A 22,052-nucleotide genomic window follows, 5' to 3' on the forward strand; every position below is an offset into this window, starting at 1 on the left:
AACATGCCCCTGATAGTATCCTGAAAAACTTCAGCTGCACTTGACACCCCGAAACTGAAGGGTGTGTATCTCCTTAGACACATGTATGGAGAAAGTAGTGATGGCTCTGCACTCCAGAGCCAGCAACAGCTGATAGTATCCTTCTCAGAGATCCATTTTTGAGAGCCATGTTGAACCATTCACTCCTGCCACGATATCATCTACGGTGGGCGTCAGGCGTCGTTCACACCAAATAGCCATGTTGGGTAGTCGCATGTCAACACAAATTCTGACTCCACCGGGTTGGTAGGGCTTTTGGGCGACTACAATCGGGTACACCCAGGGCTTAGGAACCTCCACTTTTTCAATGATGTCCTCCTGTTGGAGTTTTGTCAGCTCATTTTCAACCTTTGGGAGCAGATGTAAGGCCACCCGGCAATGTCTCAGTGCAACCAGCTGAATTGATTCATCTATGTGGAGGTGTATGAGATGGTCTTTTAGACAACCAATGCCTTGGAACAGTGGCAAGAACTCATTTAGCAAATTGTCCACACTCACCAAAAACATTCAGAGAGCAAAAGACATCAAGTTAAGTCGCTCCACCTTGTGAAAGCTCAGAAGCATTCCCAAAACCCTTTTGGTGACATATATCTTGGCATGTATGGAACATTTGTGGTGAAAACCACCACCAGTTGGAGTGGCATTGAAGATCCATATGCAAAGGTTTGTGTGATGGTTGGGCGCAGGACAGGCTATAATGGGAGAGTTTCCAACAAAGACTGTGCAATAATGTTTATTGAACACCCTGTAACACACCTTAGAGCTTGTGGTAGCCTGGGGGCGGGTCTTCTTTTCGTCTGCTCCCCCATCATTATGAAATTGACAGACTCAGTCTTAAACGTTGCATTGTAGAGCTGCTTCCATGTGTGCGGCACGCTCTTTAGATAGCTCTTTTGATTCCTCTATCGTTAGTATCTGAGCTATGGACATACCAGTGACTTGAAGAATGTTCTCCCTTAGTTTAACAGATGTTCAACCCGGTTTGAACTGTGCATGAATCTCATGATCAGCATCGGGTAGCGTGCAGGTGCTAGCAAGTTCTTTTAGTCACACATAAAAGGTGTCTACTGATGCATCAGGAAACTGCCTAGCTTGGCGTAGAAGGAATTGTTTGAAGTCAGGATTAGCAAGTGGTCCAAAATGCGCTCTGAGGCACTTTTCAGAGTGACATATGTAAATGGTGGGCCGACTTCCGTTACCAATTTCCCTAGCTATTGAATGGTGGCACTCCTGAGATGCAAGAGCATAGGGCAGCTGCGATCATTTTCTAAAGCTACCGCAGCAAAATAGTATTCTAGTCTCTCCACCCAGTCTTTCCATTGTGCTGCCTGCGCAGATGAGGGGCCTTCTATGATGAAAGACTCAAGAGCAGGTACTAAGGCCATAGTAAGTCATAGCAGGTATGTGATTGCGCAGCAGATAGGGGTGCAGCAGGAAAAATAAACTAAGAAGCTTGTGTGGAGGAAAACTTAGAGACCATCAGGCAAAAGCCATTTGAGGGAGGCAGGGGTCCCCAGGATAGAAAAACCAGGAGTCACAGAGCAGCTATTTATGAGCTCTCTCCCCGTTTGTAAGTCTCTCCTGACTTTATATATTTTTTTCCTACGATATTTTTTTATTTTTGTTTTGCGTGTTATTAGCAGGCAGTAGGCAGCAGAATAAATCTCTCCCCTCTTGATGTGCGTCTTTTTTGGGTGAGCGGGTAGTAGACAGCACAACGTTCCAGGCAGCAGAAAGGCGCAAAGAAGACTTGCCTATATTGGCCAGAGCCGGTGTGGTGGGCGGGGCTAAGCAGGAGCAGACGTAAACACCCTCCAAGGGCTAAAAGACACTAACAGGGAGCACGGTAAACGCAGCCCGCCTCAAAATGGCATGAGCAGCTGCAGACCATGGCATGCGGCAAAGCCAGGGACCAGAGGGGAATTATCCCGCTGCCAGCAGCAGTGACGTACTGGGTACCAGGAGGCTCTGGTGAGAGGCAGCGTGCTGTGCGTGGCAAGGCCCTGGCAGACAACAGGAACACTCCCAGCCACGAGCAACGATGCACTGGTCACAGGCAGTTCCGGTCGGTGGCGTAATACAGGTGAGCCACTGGACCGGATCAGTTGCATGGGACAAGAATGAACAGCACCCGCTCATTGCCAATTTGTTGTGTTTGATAAGCGCGGTCTGTGTGTATAATCACAGCGCTTATCTGGAATGAATGGACACCACCACAGGTGCTGGTGCATACCATATGACCAATAGGTGCGGACCTCTGTTCCTTATATTAACTACCCCATCACTTCATGGCCAATACCACTTGGGTTATGCGTGATAGATTCCTTTACTTTTTCTCCCCTCACGCCCTTGTGAGATGGTACGTTCCGTGTCCCAACACAACAAAGAATACGTGAATGCTAGGTGCAGTATTCTCTGTCTATGCATAGGACGTTTCAGTTAATTCAGTTTATTTATCTTTGTAAAAGTTCAAGCTCCAGTAAGTTCCATTCATACATGTAACCCCTCACCAGGTGCTAAACTCAGTTAAGCTCGGCCCTTCTATTTATTATTGTTATTTGGTCTGCATTAATGTGACTATCTGTTACTGTAGCAGAAAACATTACCATTGTATATAAAATCCTATAAACTTGTTGAAATGTTCTTGCCTTATGCACGAGAAATCTAGTCAAGGTGGAACACAGGGGAATGACAATTCTTAAAACAGAAGTTTATGCCCTTACGAGTTCCTCAGAGTGTATTTCAGAGACTAGAGTCCTGACTTAATACAGGTCTTTAATTGCCCATTTTGAGAGCCACAGAACTTAACATCTACCCTTGCTTTGTTAGATCTAAATGCATGTGTAAAATCTATATGTGCAATCCTCATTGACAGGCTCCAGTGTACTCCTGTAGAGACAACAGTACACTCATTTGCAAGCAGATTAATAATAGTATTGCAAACATGGGCAAAGGCAAATAGCTTTTATAACGATAATGTGCTCATATTAAATTTGGCTTTACTCACAAAAGTATAAGCTATGCATATACGTGTTTTCTAAGTAATAACAATAAAGTTTTTGTTGTTTATGATTATTTAAAACCTTTACAACTAGAAAAAACAGCTCAATTAATACAACAAAGATTGCCTTCATACATGGTAAAGCTATGTTATCAGTAATTTAAAACATACTGAGGTTGCCACGTTAGTCAGCTAAATGAGTAATAGCTTGTTATTCCTCATTTGTTGCAGCACAAAAACTAAATAAAGTGCAAATGCCTTGAGACAGTCAATTTTACAGAGAAAGTGGACGATAGATTGTTCCTCATTACCAACAGAGCAGTAGTCTGATAAAGTCATGGTGCAATGTATTTTCTAAGTATGTAACATATAAAAAAAACATGTTTACGTAAATAAGAAATTCAACTTTCAAATCTAACTCAGTGATACTCCTTATCTTGATAATAATTGCACACAGAGAAATCTGCATTAGATGGATATCTAGCACCCTACATACCTGCGTGGAATGGGGAAACTCAGCGAAGTGCATTGGCAGGCTGGACTGTATGAACGTTTCAGTAAATATATTGAAGATGGGGGAACCCTTTCTCTCCCTCTTGTCAAGTTAATTTTGATAATTGGGAAGAAACTCAATATCACAAGGCCAGATAATGAGGTATTAATAGTCCAAGTATTAAAGACAGATATCAACTTAGGAGGAGTTGTGCGGTGGCTCCTGCACACCTTACATTAATTGGTTGAAAGAGGCATGGTCCTTAAACTTAATGGCTGTGGGTTACGTTTGTAGTTTTGGATTGTACCTCCCTCCTATTGTCACATATGATGACTTAAAACATTTTAAAAAGTCTAACTCAGTGAAGGTGATGGTGAGTCATCCACACAGAGCAATAACGTGGTGAGTCCTGAAGGTGTATCCATCCCTTTAATTCTTTCTGATTGATATATTGGCCACAGCCAGGGATTCCAGTGCTGTATGAATTAGCAAGGGGAGTGGGAGACATTCCTGGCTCGTGCTTCTGAGGATAGGGAAGCAAGTCACTTCCATTCACTTGCACAGTTGGAGAATGTACAGCCATTTGACTTTACCTATGAATAGGTAGCTAAACCAATCCTCTTAATCATTAGAAACATGTATCCCCATTTTATGCAGCCAAATTAGTTTTCGGGCATAGCGACATTATCTCTATCTAAGCATCCTTTGAAATACACAGTGGATGTAATAACAAAGCTGAATGGTGATCTACCCATGACAATCTTCACTTGTGTATAATGAATAAGGGATGGAACAATTTTACGATGCCTGTTTGCTAAAACTTTCGCTCAAATCTTCACATTGACATTAAGTAACACTGAAGTGGGTCACTATTCAGCTTGGGGATGTTATAAAAGATGTTTTAAAAGCCCTGGGTGAGTGAAAACAGCCAATTTTGTTTTTCCCAATTGTAGTGCATTAGCTCCATAGGCTAACATGGGAAGGCTTTATTAAACTTTGATAAACTCTAACTATTGACAGGAGTGAGCTGAAATGATACTTCAAAGTGTCTAAATAATAGTTAGAATAAATCCAACAACTTGTCAAGGTTAGATGTATTATTACTATGACAGAAAATAATTTATAGAACTTGCTTTTCTGATGTACCTTAATCCAGCTCTAGAGCAGCCTCTCCTGATGGACCAGCCTTTGACAGGATGAGCCAAACTGCTCTGATAAGGTGTGACGTGGCCTGAAAGGAAACAAAGAGACATCTGGTGGGAGGAGATCTGCAGTGGCAGAGCAAAAGGCAGGAAGGCGCTGGGTAGCCAAACTGGTCTTCAAAGACGGAAAGGCACTTAGGGCAGGACCTAGGCACACCCCCACTTCCTGCCCCCCCAGCCAGATAGGAGCCCCTGTAATTGAATTAGCAGAGGGGCTGGAAGGGGAATGCTAGGGAAAGTAAGCCACACCTGTACATTTGGTTAGCCGGACCAGAAGCTCCAGGAGAGATGTTCTCCATTTTGGTTTTTAAGGAACAGTTCTTTCTGGGATGAGAAAATGCCACACTTCAGGGTGGGTGGTCATCATCGAGGGTTGCACCTTGCACCCCATTGGGAAGGGGTGTCCCCCTGCTTCCAAGCCCAGAAACCTGGATAAATATGGGAGAGCTGCCCAGCAGCTCGGATCCCTGCCTGGAAGAAATAGCAAGAAAGATAGATTACCCTGCTGAACCCCTGGCCTGCAACAAGAGGACTGCACTCTGAAGTACTGCATGTGCTGCACATCTTGGGCTTCATAAAAAGAAGGGCTTTGCCTGACCATAAAAGGTTGAGGAATGGACTCCCTGAAAGTAACAAATTATAAGAGGTCCACCTGCATCATTTCCACCAAAGAGAACACAGCTGGACAGCATTCAGTGGACCTTTAAGGATTTGGACAGGTGCATTGAGTGTCTTGTAGTCCAAACTTCCCATGGAGCAACTCGGAGATTCTGGACCCTTGTATAGGTGTTGTGGACCCTCCAAGAGCACAAACAACCTTGAAAGAGGTTCCAGAAGTTTTGAATCATTTGTAGAATTGTTGTGAAAAAGCTCCATAACTTGACCGACCCTTCATCTGGAGTCAAGCCGCTGACATTGAATTGTGACCTGGCCCGCTGAAAGCACCAGAGCTCCAAGACCTCCAGGATTTCACAGAGTACCTTTGCTGAAGCAAGCTGCCACTGTCATCGACTGGCAAACCAGCCTTGACGACAAGCCCCATTCGACTTTAAGTGAAAAAGCTCCAAAAAAGTCGGAAGGTACAAACTTGACCAGGTCCTACTGCTCACTGTATCCAACCCGTGCTCCATCGTGGTCAGTCTGAAACTATGACTTTTTCACGGTAAAGTGCAACCAGATGTCCCAAGTTGCTGCTTTTGGCTTTGGTCTCTGGTTTCGTACATTGAATTTTTGTCATTTTGGTGTCATTTTATTCATAAAAATATTGCCTATTTTAAATAAATAGGTTTTGGATTTTTATTGTGTGTTGTGTCTTACTTATTTAATATATTGGTGTTTTAAAATGCTTTACACACCTGTCTCCTAAGTTAAGCATGTCTGCTCACAGCCAATCTACCAAGGGTTGAACAAGTATTAATTTATTGAGAACTTGACTGGAAATTATTTGTGATGTGGTGTTATTACTAAGTGTAGGTACTTACCTGCATCTACTAATAAACCACCTTCCAACAACTCCTAAATTGGTTTTTCACTATTGTGAGGGCTACCACTCTCATAGGATAACATTGGGTTACCTTATCCATTTTAATAAGTGCTAATTTTTGAATGGGAGGAGTCAGGAAAACCATCTTTGATATCTGAAAAATTGTAATTTAAAATCCTTGTCAATGGTAAACTCAGATTTTAAGTCACAATTTTGAAAATGCCAGCTTTAAGAAAATGTTCCTGCCTTAACTATTTGATGTCTACAGCCAGTTCCTGGGTCACATGACTAGGTGTGAATAGCAGTTGGCCTTTGTATATTCCTACCTAAGAGCCATACAATAGAGGGCTAGGCATGCCTGGATGGGCCATCTCAGGTAGGATGGGGCGGAGCTGGGCACAGCCCCACCAGCAAATCAATACACTGTGCTCAACCCACACAGGAAGGATTTCGCACTACCCTATTGGGGCTGTAAGCCGACAGGTGCCAGGGCAGAGAGTCATGAAATCCCAAGCACTTCAAAGAGTGGGACTTCTAGAAACTTCGACTTCAAATAAGGTATCAGGTATTAAAAAGGGCCACTCAGGCCTCCTCTCCACACCACTCCTAGATCTGTGGAAGACCCAGAAGAAGGACTACTATGCTGCTCTGCTACAAAAAGGACTGCCCTGCAACTCTGCTGCCCTACTGCCTGAGTAAGAAGGACTGAACCCGCACCTTGGACCCAGGACGACCAGAGTGACTCCAAGGGGTAGTGGGCTGGCCTCCTGATCAGAGCCTCAGGGACAGAAAAGGCTCCAACCATCTTGAATCCTGCAACTGGACTCTACCTGCTATGAGTCCTACCCCCCTCCCCAAGTGGTGCCCACCCAGTGCTGCACCTTTGGAAATAGGTGTAAAGGTGCTCTGCAAGCCCAAACTAGGGTCTCCACCAGAACCTACGGAGCTCAACTCAAACCCGATGCAGCACCTCACAGCCTCTCCTTAGAACCGACGCAGCATGATGAAACCTCTATGCAAGCCCGCATGGCAGCCCTCGCAGCTTATCAAAACCATTGCTGGGTGATGGATCCTTGATGCAAGCCAGTAGTGCAGCCTTTTGGAACCACCACTGCGTGGCGCATCCTTGACCCAGATCTTACATAGTTCCTCAGCACCACCACTGAGTGGTGCAACTCTCCACATGCAGGACTTAACATACATTTTTCAACAGGCCTAACTTGGTCTTTTTAGCTGGATCATGCTCCATCATGGTCAGCCTGAATTTGTGACTTTGTCCCGGTCCAGCAAAACCAGATAACCACAGTTGGTGCTTCTGCTTATAAGCAATATTTTTGTCTAAATATTTTAAATTGCATGTCTCCAGTTCAGTTCTGCTAATTAGATTTTTGTTGATTTGGTTTCAAATAACGTATTAAAATGTATTCTATGTTTCTAAATGGGTTTGGGATTTTTCTTGTATTGTGTTTTCATTTTATCACTCTTTGTGTACTGCATAAATACCTTATACATTGCCTCTAAGTTAATCCTGACTGCTTTTTTGTGAAGCTACCAGAGGGTTAAGCACAGGTTAATTGAGTATCGTTCATGGTTCACCCTGATGGGGATTCTGGATGTCAGTTGAGCAGGCTTTAACCTCCCTCAACAATAACCCAATTTCTCACACTGTACATCTAGCCCATCTTAGCCTTGCCCCTTTTGAGCTAGACCACACTCACCAACTGCATGTAGCATATAAATGTAGAGAGTCTGCCCTCCTCATGCTGCACTTTTGTTAGGAAGGCTTTTCTTATGCCTTCACCTGCATGTTAAATGTTTAGTGTTCCCTAAGACCCTGCTTTTCATCTCCTACTTACCTACAAATCATTTAATTTATTCTCATCAAAGGTTTATATACACTGATGGTATATAGCACTTAGATCTTCTATGCTAAGGAGCTATTATCGTCGTTGTTGCTTCCTTGCTGGCCCCCTATTTTTCAGTTCCTTTTTTGAATCCTTATTGACAAGGGTCAGTTGTCAACTATACATATATTAGGGCATTATGCAGCCAGTCTATACTTTCACAGGTTATAAAGATCATATTACTCGTTTCATTAACAAAACTGATTTTCTTTATTTATTTCAGTGACTGATTACTAGAGACATGCATAGTCTGGGTCACAATCATCATACCGTCTTCTATGCCATCTAAATACTGACACGAGAGGAATTATAAACCAAAAGCTAAATAACGTGCCCACTCTGGTGAGAGACGAAGGCTCATAGCCAATTCTAGGAATTTCAAAAGGAGCCAAAGAAGGAGCCAGTGGATTGGAGATAGGTAGAGAAATAAAAAGGGAGAGAAGATGAGAGACTGACAATGCAACATCAGCAAAAATGTTGTACATTTCAATAACATTTAGAAGAACACAGTTAGATAGCACCAGTGAAGGCGGAGAGCAATCATGCGCAACCCATACCACAAGTTGAATTGAAGGAACTTTCAAAAGTGGGATACGAGCTTCCTCAGAATCTGTTAGTGAAGTCCAATTGACAATTGTTTCACTTCCATTAACCATGAATGCCTATGTTGAAAACGAAGAGGGCATTCTAGTTTTCTCAGCCTACAGAAGTGTAGGTTCTTACTGGTGTTCAATTTGGTCACCAAAATGAAACCACAGCTTTTTGACCAGATGTATCCTTAGCAGATACCTTTTTTGAAATTCTGTGGCTGTGCAAACCTATAAAGACCTACAAAATCTAGTGGAAATCAAAAGGAAAGAAAGGACTAAATTGCACGTTGAGTTACTAGAAGAGTACAAATGTGAGAAAGGAGTTTGAGGAATAACAGTAGTCAAGACGAGGAGGTCAAATTGTAAGACCCAGACAATCCTAACTGAGTCTGAAAGGTCAAAATATATAAGGAGAACAAAATCAGGAACAGAATTTTCCTTCATAAAATTCCAAAGGAACAGCAACCACCCTCCCGACTATATCGATCCTCTGTACAGCCCAGTCATCATGTCATTCCATTAGGATTTGAAACAGCCCTGATTTTTATGTCAAATATACATCTTGGCAAAACCAAAGGAAATGATGGACGGAGTGTTGAACATTGCAAGCACTCACCCCCAGTCAACTGATCTGGGTTTAATCCATCACCGTTCTTTAGCCCACTCTGCCACCCCAGTTCAGACATGGCCATATGCAAATCAGTCTGACCCTGTGCCTCATGGGAACAGTCCAGCCCGAACTGCCAAGCCATGTCTTCCCTGGATCGGAAACAAGCTTCCTAGGACCGGTTTCTGGCATTTCAGCCGTCTTCAGCCAGGCTTGCTTGAATCCAGTGGCAAAGTGAGCAAGGGACTCACGTCTGAGCATACCCTGCCAACTTATGGCGAACAAAGCAAAACCAAAGGAAATGATGGACGGAGTGTTGAACATCACAAGCACTCACCCCCAGTCAACTGATCTGGGTTTAATCCATCACTGTTCTTTAGCCCACTCTGCCACCCCAGTTCAGACATGGCCATATGCAAATCAGTCTGACCCTGTGCCTCATGGGAACAGTCCAGCCCGAACTGCCAAGCCATGTCTTCCCTGGACCTGCAACAAGCTTCCTAGGACCGGTTTCTGGCATTTCAGCCGTCGTCAGCCAGGCTTGCTCGAATCCAGTGGCAAAGTGAGCAAGGGACTCACGTCTGAGCATACCCTGCCAACTTACACCTTGTCCAGCATTACAATGTTAGTTTGGCAGCGTCAAAAAAGACAAGCATTTGCAATGTAATGGGTCTCACATTTTTTTAGTTAGAGCTATTGACACTGTAAATGACAATCAGTTTTACCTATGTGTTTTGGTTTGGAGTGTAGTGGATGTATAGCTGCAGCGTTGTCAAGAGGACTAAGAATGGGGAATTAACACTTGGACCAGAGAAGCAGATGCAGCAGTGTCTAGAGGACTTGGAATGAGGAATTACTGATGAAAGAAAAGAAGCAGGTAGCAGCACTATGTAGAGCACTTAGAATGAGGAATTACCAACGGGACCAGAGTAACAGCTGGCAGCACTGTCCACAGGACTAAGAATGAGGAATTACTGACAGCACCAAAGAAGCAGGCGCAGCACTACCTAGAGGACTTAGAATGAGAAATTACGGATGAGACCAGAGAAGCAGCTAGTAGCACTGTCGTGAGGATTTAGAATGAGGAATTACCAATGAGACCAGAGATGCAGCTAGCAGCACTGCCCGGAGCATTCAGAATGAGGAATCACCGACGAAACCAGAGAAGCAGCTAGCAGTACAGCCTAGAGGACTTCGAATGGGGAATTACTGACAGGACCAGAGAAGCGGCTAGCACCACTGCCTGGAGGAATAAGAATGAGGAATTACCACTGTGACTAGTGACACAGCTGAAGCATTGCCTAGAGGATTTTGAATTGAGGGAGTAAATGACGGGACGAGAGAAGCAGATAGCAGCACTGTCTAGAGGATTTAAAATGAGGACGTACCACTGGGAACAGAGACACAGCTGCAGCACTGCCTAGAGGATTTAAAATGTATGAAATTCATAGGACTATAGTAGAAACCAGTAGCACCATCTGAAAGACTTAAAAGGAGGAATTACAGACTGGACCAGAGAAGCAGCTAGCAGCACTGTGTAGAGGGCTTAGAATGAGGAATTACCACTGAGACCAGAGAAGCAGCTGTAACACTGCCTAGATGACTAAGAATGGAAAATAACCACTGGGAACAGAGAAGTAGCTATCGGTACTGTCTAGAGGACTAAGAATGAGGAATTATCAACAGGACCAGAAAAGCAGCTCTCAGCACTGTCTGGAGGACTTTGAATGGGTGAATTATCGAAGAAACCAGAGAAGCAGCAAGCAGCACTGTCTAGAGGACTCCGAATTAGGAATAACCCCTCGGACCAGAGAAGCAGGTAGCAGCACTGTTTAGAGGACTCAGACAAAGGAATTACCATTGGGAGCAGAGACACAGCTAGCAGAACTGCCAAGAGGACTAAGAATGAGAAATTACTGAGTAGGACCAGAGTAGCAGCTAGAAGCACTGCCTAGAGGGCTTAGAATGATGAATTACCAACTGGACCAGAAAAGTAGCTAGCACCACTTCCTGGCGGTCTTTGAATTAGGAATTAACGATGAGACCAGAGAAGCAACTAGCAGCATTGTCTAGAGGACTAAGAATAAGAAATTACCTCTGGGAACAGAGACGCAGCTGCAGCACTGCCTCAGACCCTCCAGGATTTCGCGATTTCGCGATTTCGCGTCTTGCCGCGAAATCGGCACTTTTGTAAAAATGCCGCGATTTTTACAAAAGTGCCCGCGAAAATCGGCACTTTTGTAAAAATGCCGCAATTTTTACAAAAGTGACCTGATCCCGTAGTTGATGATGTTTTGCCCCCACAGGCAGAGGCGCAACTAAAGCCAAATTTTGGGGGGTGGGGGGCTAAGAAAAAAATTCGAGGGGGGGCTGAATCTTTAAGCAATAGGCAGAGTGGAGCTCTAGCCATGTAAACAACAACGATGGCAGCGAGGTAGGATGCTCCCCTCGCACCTCTGCTTTGGCCTGCAGTGTTTGCAGCGTGATCCACTTGCTGCAAAGCTCAGGGCTCAGCACCTTTGCCCTCTGGAGGACTGAGAACCACAGAGACTTGCGTTCCACACAGTGCCCCGAGAGGAGTGGTTTTCGGTGCAGGCTGGGATTGAAGACAGGCCCAAAAGATAACAAAGAAGAGACCTGGCAGACACCGGGAACATGCAAAGTGCTCTCACCACATCGTCTATACTCCAGCATGAATGCCTGATTCACAGCAAAAACTCCAAAGCAGCACACACAGAAGAGTCCCATCAGGGCCTAATAGACCTTGGGCAGTTAGTGTCGGAGTGGACTGTGAGCCAGAATGGCAGCGGAGGTAGGAAGTCTCCGTTACGATTGGGGATAAACCAAAATTAAATACTGGCTGAATGAAATGGAGACAGAAAGCCTCATATTGATCATAAAGCGAGCTCACTTTACCTATTGATCACAAAGAGCCCCCTCCTTACGATATAAATTAACAAGCTTTGGCAACGCGGCCGCGAAAGTGACACGGGCGCGAAAGTGAAAGTGATCGCGATTGCGATTACGATCGCGTGCTGCGGAGGAAAGATGAATGATTATGAGTAAAATAAAGTGCCGCAAAATGCCGCTAAATTTCCATATTTGTGCCGCTAAATTTCCATATTTGTGCCGCTAAATTTGCGAATCCATGCCGCTATATCCTGGGGGGTCTGACTGCCTAGAGGACAAATAATGGGGAATTAAAACTGGGCAAACACAAGGAAATGATGGACGGAGCGCTGAAACTTTTGAGACACTCACCCCCAGTCACAGATTTGGGTTGAATCCATCATCCTTTTTTGGCTCATAAAATGTGTTCTTTTGTAAATGTCGCCCTTCTCCCCAGGTCTAATAAAAACGGGTGCTGTTAGAAATAGTTCAACAAACCACAGAAAAGCTGTGCTTGAAGAACTGTAAATGAAATGCCCTTTTACTGACGTTGTCTGCTAACAATATATGAACGAAAAAGATTTGTTTGCTTACGAGATGTCACAGAAAGGATTCCTTATACAATGTTGCAAACAGCTGTGGTGCTTCAGCACTGGAGTGGCCCCTGGTCCCTCAATCTGTTCTCAAAGCCTGGTAATGCTGAAAGAGCAGGGAAGATAATCCGGAAGAGAACAAAAAGTGGAAAACAAAGAGATGAGCCAGATGCCGCCCCTTGGTACGCTCAACCGATCCCCGGTCTGCTCAAGGGACTGCTGTATGTCTTTAGGGTATCCAGGGCACTGCCCATGATAACTGTTGATTAAGCAGTTATGCGATTGTGGTGAGACGCTTCTTCAGGATCTCATCGGGCCCGCAGCGCGGGACGCGATATAGGAGGTATACATTGATAGATTTGCCTGTTGTTATGTTCCATGAGGGACAAACACATCATCCAAGGTTTATGTAGTACAATTATCATGTGTAATAGAGACATTGGTGACCGAGAGCGTAGCTCACAAACCTGCAAACCAAGGCAGCAAAGATGCATGACAGAAAATAAGCCACTGCTTGGGGCTGTTTGGAGATACTTTCTGCGCTTTAAAGTGCCAACTAGACTGTTTCAGTAGTTCCAACCTCATAGTCAGGTAGTGTCCTGTGGTAAGAGAGCAGTAGTCACAATCCTTTTGTATGATAAGCAAAATTGTGAGAGTAAATTCTACATCCACCAGGATGATGTAATTGGCATGTTTTAAGGTAGACTAGGGACTGAGGGCACACCTGAGGGTTTGGTCCTGAGCAATGCAGGAAACACCCACAAACTCATATATATATTTAGGTAGTTTTTGCAAGTAAATTCCCAACAAGAAAATGCATGTAAACGTATATCGTTCAAAGGCAGGAGTAAGTGCCTTTTTAGAGTGGGAAAGAGGGGGCGAATTACGATATATAGTAGGAGTTTAGAGAAAGCGGTTCCTCCACAAGTTTTCGTGTAGATAACATTTTATAAGTGCAAAAGAACTTTTCCTCATCTACAATTTTCCAACTGGTGACATATCTGCTTGGGTTATTTTGCGCACTAGTGCTCTCAAAATCTGTACCTGTATTAGGTTTCCTTGAGTAACCCTAGCATTGCATGTGGATTCCAAAATGTCAGAAATCTATGCTGAAAGCACTGGATCAGATTTCCAAAAGAATTTGTCTCTGACAACTGTCAGAACCAGATGGAAGCAAATCTATTCTAGATACCACAGAAGTGGCATCACCACTAAGAAGCAGTTGTGGTTAATGCTTCTTAAAGATATTTAAGCAGTCTGGCATGAATTTAAGAGAATGTGCCTTTGAAGACCTATCCTCTAAGATGCTTTCATATCACCAGTTCAGGTGTAGGGTGAAGGTCCTTCTGACATTCACTTGATGGCACAGATGAGCAATGTTTATGAGTAAATCCCCAATTCTGACTCAGAGAATCAGGATTGCCGGACTTTTACCCTTGGATGTGGCATTTGTAAAGGCAGAACTTCAGCTATCTTTACAGCTCAATGGTAATCAAGGGTTGACATATTTCTCTGGCTCAGCTCAGGATTAGCACCCTGCTATGCCAAGTTAATTACATTTCTCTCCAGCATCAGGAACAAAGGCCTCCCCACACAAAGGAAAGGGTGGGTGGAGCTCACAGAGTTTCACTCCGTGGAATTCCGCAGAGTTAAATGAAAAAGTCTGCAAGATTCCATGGAGTTCCGTGAATGGGCTGAAATCGGGACATTGAGCTGCTCGCACTGATTCTTTGTGCCGGTAGCTTGCTCAGCACTGGAAAAGCCGTGCAAACAGCACCACATGGTGCAACAGAGGGCTCAACACCTCTACCTGGTTTTGCTGCCACTTGAGTAGATTTTCTACTCAAGTGACAGCTTTCTCACCGTGAATGGTCGCGACTACCCACGTTGGAAAAATCTCGCTGGGTGCCCTCCTAATGCCCAAAAAATCACGCTAGGTGATGCCAATTTTCCCTTGTGCTCGGCAACTTACCGTTGGTGAGCCACGCACGAAAAAAAACTCTGTCATGCGGCTGTTAGCACAATTTGTTGGGAACTCCGTGTTACAAATCTAATGCGGAGAGGCCAAAACTCTGGCAACCCTGCAGTACCGGTGGACCGTCCCTCTCCCTATGTCTGTGGTGAACAGGCAGCCACCACTGGAGGTTGCACCCTGACCACAGGAGCAGGCAGGAAAGAAGAGACTGCTGACACATGACACTGCTGACACATGGGGCTGCACCCAGAAGTGTGGACCATGTGGGAAGTTGGCTGGGGCAGCCAGGGGTGGGCTCCCAGGGCCGCACTTAAGTGACAGGCTAAAAAGAAAAGGCTGTGCGGCAAGCAAACAAAGAAAATGAAAAGCAGCTGGCTTGCCTCTGCACAGAGGGGAGTATTTATGCTCCTGGAGGAGCTCCCAATTATGCCCAGTGGGCCTGCAACGACCAAGCCATTTCTGTTGCTTGTGGAGGCCCCAAGATGACAGGGCCACCACCAAGAAAATCAAGAAGGGAGCTGAGATCCACCCAAGGAGTCCCATAGGAGTTTCCCTAAAACGACTGCCCCGAAGATTGTAGGGTCTCCAAAAGAGTTTTTCAAGTACTTCCCCGACTAGAGCTACATAGCTGGGAGTGCAGTGCCCTCTAGGGGTTAAGTCTATGCCAGCAGTTATTGTGGCCTGAAGGTGTCTAAAGGAAGGTACATGTTGTACAATGCCCTCTAGTGGCCAAGTCTATGGTTACATGTTGTTTGAGCAAAATGTAATGCTCGGCAGGGGCAGTTTTTATAATTGCATGTTCATTTCTAATGCTTTGTTGATATAATAATGTTGGCAGTGATTAATTATCTAAGTGCATATGCTTTAAGAATAGTAATAAGTGCCATTACACATGCTTATTATTGATGATTGCATTGATACACAAAATGAAGCCTTTAACACGTGGTTTGTTGATCTGAAACTTTTGACCAAGTCAATAGACTTACCTTATGTGTTTTCATGACCCTTTAGGGGGTCAGAGGTTATAATGCAATGCCATCAAAGGTATTTCCTTAATTACTGCTTAGTATTTGGTTTTGTGTGTGTGTGTGTGGTTGTGTGTGTGTGTGTGTGTGTGTGCATGCGTGTGTGTGTGTGTGTGTGTGGTTGTGTGTGTGTGGTTGTGTGTGGTTGTGTGTGTATGTGTGGTTGTGGTTGTGTGTGGTTGTGTGTGTGGTTGTGTGTGTGGTTGTGTGTGTTGTGTGTGGTTGTGTGTGGTTGTGTGTGTGCAGTTGGGTGTGGTTTTGTGTGTGGTTGTGTGTGGTTGTCTGTGTGTGTGGTTGTGTGTGTGTGTGTGTGGTTGTGTGCGTGGTTATGGTTGTGTGTGTTGTGTGTGTGGTTGTGTGTGTGGTTGTGTGTGGTTGTGTGTGTGTAGTTGTGTGTTTGTTTGTTGCAATTTTATATAGCATGAACACTGCCCTAAAAGCAAAGGAGTGCTCTACATGAGAACCAGTTCTCATTACAGAAGTTCAGATTCATTTTATTCTAAGCAGAGGAGATTAACCCCTTCGATGCTCATGACGGAGCGGTTCCGTCATGAGCATCGGTTGGGCTGTGCTCATGACGGAACCGCTCCGTCATGAGCACAGCCCCTGGGGGAAGCGCTGGCGCTCCCCCCCTGGGGCATCGATCGTGCCCCCACAGAGGGGGATGGCAGCGGGAGAGTTTCCGCTGCAACCCCCAAGCCCCCCCACGCTTCCTGATGACGTCAGCGCGCAAGCGCGCGCCGACGTCATCAGGAAGCGTTGGACGCGCTGAAATTCATTTCTTCCAGCGCGTCCAACGGAGAGGGTGAGTGTTTGGCTCCGGTGTGGCGGGGGGGCGGAATTCGGAGGCCTTGAGGCATCGGGGGAGAAGAAAGAGTATTTCCTCTCCCCTGATGTCTCAATGCTGGGCATTCCTGTCCCACGATCGTGCACAGTGTCGCGATCGTGGAGCAGGGATGCCCCACTAGACACCAGGGATGTCTTTTTATTCAGTTGGGAAGCGACCCCTTGGGCAAGGGTCGCTTCCTAGGGGGCATAATTTATGCTAAGACTTTTCTGCCCCCCCTGGGGGCAGATCGGTCGACTTTCGGTCCGTTTCTGCCCCCAGGGGTGGCAGAAAAGCCCACTAGACACCAGGGATGTCTTTTTATTCAGTTCGGAAGCGACCCCTTGGGCAAGGGCAAGAGGCATCTGGGCTGCAGCCTGGGGCTGCAAGGCTTGCCGTTGGTGTAGTGCGGCAAGAGGCATCTGGGCTGCAGGCTGGGGCTGCAAGGCTTCCCTTTGAAAGTGATGACCTCTGGGTTGCCCCTGGCATGGTGCAGCCGGCATTGCCAGAGTTTACTGGTGTTCCAGGGTCTAGAGTGAATACTGAAAACCTTTTGCCGGTACATTTTTTTCAGTTGTTTATGGACAATGTGTTTTTGGCAGAGATTGTTGAGCAGACTAATTTGTATGCCGAACAGTTTTTGAGGGACAACAGTGCCAGTCTTAAGCCATACTCTAGAGCTACCCGGTGGACTCCCACAAATGTTGAAGAGATGAAGAAGTTCTTGGGTTTAACTTTTGTGATGGGCTTGCTAAGGAAGCCATCAATGTCTTCATATTGGTCTAGCAGTCCCTTGATGGCAACGTCTATTTTTCCGGCAGTCATGAGTCGTGACAGGTTTTTGCTTCTGCTTCGGATGATGTATTTTGTTGATAATGGTTTAGCGCTGCCACGAGATCACCCTGAGTGTGACCGTCTTTTTAAGATTAGGCCTGTCCTTGATCACTTTGTTGATCGATTTTCTGAGATTTATGCCCCTGGGAAAGAAATTGCAGTGGATGAGTCTTTGGTGTTGTTCAAGGGCCGCTTGGTTTTTAGGCAATACATTCCTAGTAAGAGGGCACGCTATGGAATAAAGCTGTATATGCTGTGTGACAGTAGGACTGGATATGTCTCTAATTTCAGGGTGTACACCGGTAAGGAATCTAGGATTAACCTCCCTGGTTGTCCGTCCACTTTTGGAGTGACTGAGAAAATTGTTTGGGAACTTGGTAGAGGATTTTTTAACAAAGGCCACCATTTATATGTAGATAACTTCTACACTGGTGTGCGGTTGTTCAGGGAATTGGCCAAAGTGGACACTGTTGCTTGTGGCACAATCCGCTCTAACCATAAAGGTTTCCCGAAAGAACTTGTTTGTCAAAAGCTTGTGCGGGGACAGTGCAGTGTGTTGCGTTGCCAGGAGCTTCTTGCTGTGAAGTTTTCAGACAGGAGAGATGTCTACATGCTGACTACCATCCATGATGAAAGCACTGCACCTGTGACTGTTTGGGGTCAGGTCGCTGAAGCGCGCAAACCTGTGTGCATTTTAGACTATAATAGGCACATGGGTGGTGTTGACAGAGTAGATCAGAGGTTGGAACCTTACACTGCTCTTTGTAAGGCTTACATTTGGTACAAGAAGTTGGCTATCCATCTTTTCCACTTGGCAATGTTTAATGCTTTTGTTGTGTTCCAGGATTCTTGCCCTGAGTCAAAGATGACTTTTGCTAAGTTTCAGGAGTCTGTAATAGGCAGCCTTGTTGTAGTGGAACAGGCAAGTGTTCCTAGAGTTGGAGTGGTGGAGGATGTTGCTAGATTGAAAGATCGCCACTTTCCAGATCACATTCCTCCCACACCCTCAAAAGATTTTCCCAGTAGGAGATGTAGAGTCTGTTGGCGAAGAGGTACGTGGAAGGAGAGTCGTATGTACTGCCCCGACTGTCCTTCTCATCCTGCACTGTGTGTCCCTGCTTGTTTTAGAGCGTACCACACGCGAAAGAATTTTTGGGAGCATTCATGAGTGGTAAAGTGAACTGCCTGGTCTGTATTCTTTGGATAATTTGATTCTGTTTCAAGGTTGGTGTTAGTGCAATGTATTTAGTTGTTGATTTTCTGTTAGAAGATTTGTATCTATTTGCGATTTGTTTGTGTTTTTATTTTTTTCTAAAAAAAATCCTAAATGTGATGGCGGTGTGTGTAGGCTTGCACTTGGCTGTTGGTGTGTGTGGACTGGCACTTGGTTGGTGGTGTGCGTGGAATGGTGCTTGGCTGGCGGTGTGCGTGGACTGGGGGTGTGCATGGACTGGCGATGTGCGTGGACTGGTGCGTGGCTGGTGGTGTGCATGGACTGGAGCTTGGCTGGCGGTGTGCGTGGAATGGTGCTTGGCTGGCGGTGTGCATGGACTGGTACTTAGCTGGCGGTGTGCGTGGACTGGTGGTGTGTGCGGACTGGTGCTTGGCTGGTGGTGTCCGTGGACTGGAGCTTGGCTGGCGGTGTGCGTGGATTGGCGATTGGCTGCCGGTGTGCCTGGACTGGCGATTGGCTGGCGGTGTGCCTGGACTGGCGCTTGGCTAGCGGTGTGCGTGGACTGGTGTTTGGCTAGCGGTGTGCGTGGACTGGCGGTCTGCTAGCGGTGTGTGTGGACTGGTGCTCGGCTGGCTGTGTGTGAGTAGTGACTTTCTGCTGGTCACTACACACACTGCTAGCTGAGTGCCACTCCACGCAATCCGGATTGTGGGCGTTTGAAAGTGATGGGCCCTTGAATGGCGCTGTGTGCTGGTGTGAGTTTTGTTATGTGATGGGCCCGCGGCTGGCGGTGTGAATGGTTTTGTATGTCTCACACGTATGAAAGGTGTATGAATGGCCTGTAAAGAGGTTGGTGCCTTGTCGTGGCTTTACAGCTCACGAGCTGTGAGTCAATGGTTCAGTTTCTCGCCCTTTCAATTATTACCAGTGCATTTCATGTTTTGTGAAATCACTTGCTAATACAATTGTATCTACTGAACCATCACTCACCCTCGTGCCAAATCCAACCAGTATGTGTGTGTGCTTGCAGATTAGATGGCTGTGCAGTAATATTTGTCTTTCTGAAGCAGGGTGTACCTTGTCCCTTTTTGGTGAATTTTGTGGTGTGTTGCTTTTGTACCTGGTGGTGCGAATGGTCTTGTTTGTATCACGTATGAAAGGTGTGTGAATGGCCTGTAAAGTGGTTGGTGCCTTGACGTGGCTTTACAGCTCACGAGCTGCGAGTCATTGGTTTGGTTTTTTGTGAATTTAATTATTGACAGTGCATTTCATTTTTGTGAAATCTCTAGTTAATAAAATGTATTACACTGAACCATGACTCGCCCTCATGCCAAATCCAACCAGTATGTGTGTGTGTTTGAGGAATAGATGGTTCTGCAGGAATCTTTGTCTTTAGTTTCTCTGCCAAGGTACACTTTCCATGTAAGAACAACCCACCAACTGTAGATATTGTCGAAAAGCCATGGGAGTTCATGGTGATGTCTCTCTTGTGAATTCAAAAAGTTTTTTTTATCCCCAATGTCCTGCAAACCTAAAAATGTCTGCCACATTTTCTTTGCAATTTTATTCGAAAATTCTCACGCTGAAGGAACAATAGTTAATCTGGTTTTGCAAGGGGGGTCACTTTGGTTTTTGGCCCGGTGCTCAGCGGCCATCTAGGGAAATGTTAGAAATGGGATTTCTGGTTGGCTAGGGCTTGCGCCAAAGCCAGGCAGAAACCACCACTCTAGTCAGGGCTGGGGAGTTACACGCCAAAGATAACCCCTGCTCACCCCCTTGGTAGCTTGGCACGAGCAGTCAGGCTTATCCCTGAGGCGATGTGTAAAGCGTTTGCGCGCGCACCCAGCAACAACACCCAAGGCCCACCACAAAGGAAACTCCACACAAGGTATTCTATAAAAATAGCCTTTGTATTACACAACACATTAGATAAAAACACACACTCTACAATGTGCCAACAGGCACGGGCAGAATTTACAAGGGATTATATATACAGGGGACAGGGCCACATGGACCACTGTCAGGAATTAGCACTCTTAGAACATAGGAATAATACTGTAGTACAAAATAGCAAATGTAGCACACAACCAGTAACTACTGGCGCAATAATGACCTCAGCGTCATCACACTAGCATCAGGTAAGTACCACCTACGCAACCCTAACCACCTTTAGAAAAATATTGCGCAGGGAATCAGGACCTCACTAGCACCACCTGTGTTAGGGAGAAAACAACCGCCTAAGTATCACAATACCTGTAGGGGTCTAAGCACATAAACACATGATGCATAACATTCAGAGGTGTAAAGCAAAGCACATGACGCATAAACACATTCAGAGGTGCAGGAAAGGAACAATGGCGCAAAAACTCACATTAGCCACTATCTGTGGCAGTCCCTAGGCCAACTGGCCTTGTCGGGGCAAGGACGCCCTGCGTCCAGAAAAGTCAGGGCAAGACTGCGCAAGCTGCGCAAGCCAAAACGCAGAGGCCACAACCTAAACGTTGCAGTTGCCCACTAAGTGCTGGGCAACTGGAGAGATGCTGGGGCACCACTGTGCCTTCCTAAACAAATATGGCAGGTGTTGGAGCCTCTCCTGGACTCTAAATACGCAACACTTGTGGCCCCCTGAGCCCCTCTGGGCTCTACAAGAAGGAAGTCTCCCAAAACGTTGGAGCGACCCTCTGGCAGGTGGGGCCGCTCTTCTCACCCAGAGAAATGCCCCCGTACGTTTAGAGCCTCCCTGGGCTCTTATAAAAACAATGTAGGCCTCGTTGGAGCCTCTCGGGGCTCGGAAACACTGTTTTCCTCGGAGTCCCACTCGGGGGACTCTCTAAAGACACAGCTGCCCCCCTGAGCCTTGCAGGCTCTGAAATAGCTGGGGGGGGGGGGCGCGTTGGAGCCTCGCAGGCTCCTTGAATCGGGTGGGCCCCGCTCGTGGGAGCGCTCGAGCGCTCAAACCAAGCACCCCAAGCTCCCGCTGGTCAGAGCCTTTGCCGGCTCGTGACCGGAACACTCCGCCCCCTCACTCACCGGGTTGATCCAGACCGGCGAGGATCCTCCTCGGACTCGATCCGACGCTCGGCCCAGTGCGGGGTAGGCTCCCGCCTGGGTCGCGGGGGTGCTGCTTCTTTTCCGGGCTGGCCCAGCGCGGGGTAGGCTCCCGCCTGGGTCTCGAGAGGGATTGGGATACCAGACCAGCCACGAGTCTTGGAAGGAGGCGGGGTAGGCTCCCGCCCTCCTACTTCCGGTTGTCCCGGAGTCCCGCCTGCAGCCTGCCTGACTTCCTCTGGGAGCCCGGCTGCGGCGGTGATTTTCAATCTTGGCAATGAGAGGGGTAGGCTCCCTCGTAGATGCGGTATACGGCGGGGTGGGCACCCGCCGTAAGAATAAGCAAATTAGCGGCGTGGGCACCCGCGA

The sequence above is a fragment of the Triturus cristatus genome, chromosome 7 (genome assembly GCF_964204655.1).
Source record: "Triturus cristatus chromosome 7, aTriCri1.1, whole genome shotgun sequence".
Lineage (NCBI taxonomy): Eukaryota > Metazoa > Chordata > Amphibia > Caudata > Salamandridae > Triturus > Triturus cristatus.